Below are 239 nucleotides of genomic sequence, written 5' to 3' on the forward strand. Positions count from 1 at the left end.
GGTGGAAATAATTCTAGGAACTAGAAATGGAAATTTTTTTGTAATGTGCATGATTGAGTCACTATGCAGTGTGTACTGGATGGGAGATCGCATTTTGTGTGCTGTGATGATGCTTAGGGAAGGAATGGAAATTGAGTTACAAAAAAAGTTTCAGGAAAACAAAATGTATCTATTCAATGACTGCAGTAGGATATGTAGCCCCAGTTAGGTGCTAATTTATAGGATGCGTAAAGTTAGAC

The sequence above is a fragment of the Tupaia chinensis genome, unplaced genomic scaffold (genome assembly GCF_000334495.1).
Source record: "Tupaia chinensis unplaced genomic scaffold, TupChi_1.0 Scaffold000623_1, whole genome shotgun sequence".
Lineage (NCBI taxonomy): Eukaryota > Metazoa > Chordata > Mammalia > Scandentia > Tupaiidae > Tupaia > Tupaia belangeri.